This window comes from Solanum pennellii, chromosome 6 (genome assembly GCF_001406875.1).
Source record: "Solanum pennellii chromosome 6, SPENNV200".
NCBI lineage: Eukaryota > Viridiplantae > Streptophyta > Magnoliopsida > Solanales > Solanaceae > Solanum > Solanum pennellii.
In genome coordinates, this window is record NC_028642.1 from 12,258,582 (window position 1) to 12,258,799 (window position 218).

Genomic DNA, 218 nt, shown 5'->3' on the forward strand with positions numbered 1-218 from the left:
TGATATCTTGTTGATCGCGATTCTTCGGTGTAGGTAGGTTATGGTTTATGCTATTCGTAGTAAACTATTAATAGCGAATGATATGTGTTGGGTAGTATTATAAAGTCTTCTATATGCTTAATTGTGTGCATGCATGATGTGATTTTATATATAATTGTGATGAAATTAGCATGATGAGGCTATTGAATCTTGAACCCTAATTTTACTTTGTTATTGAT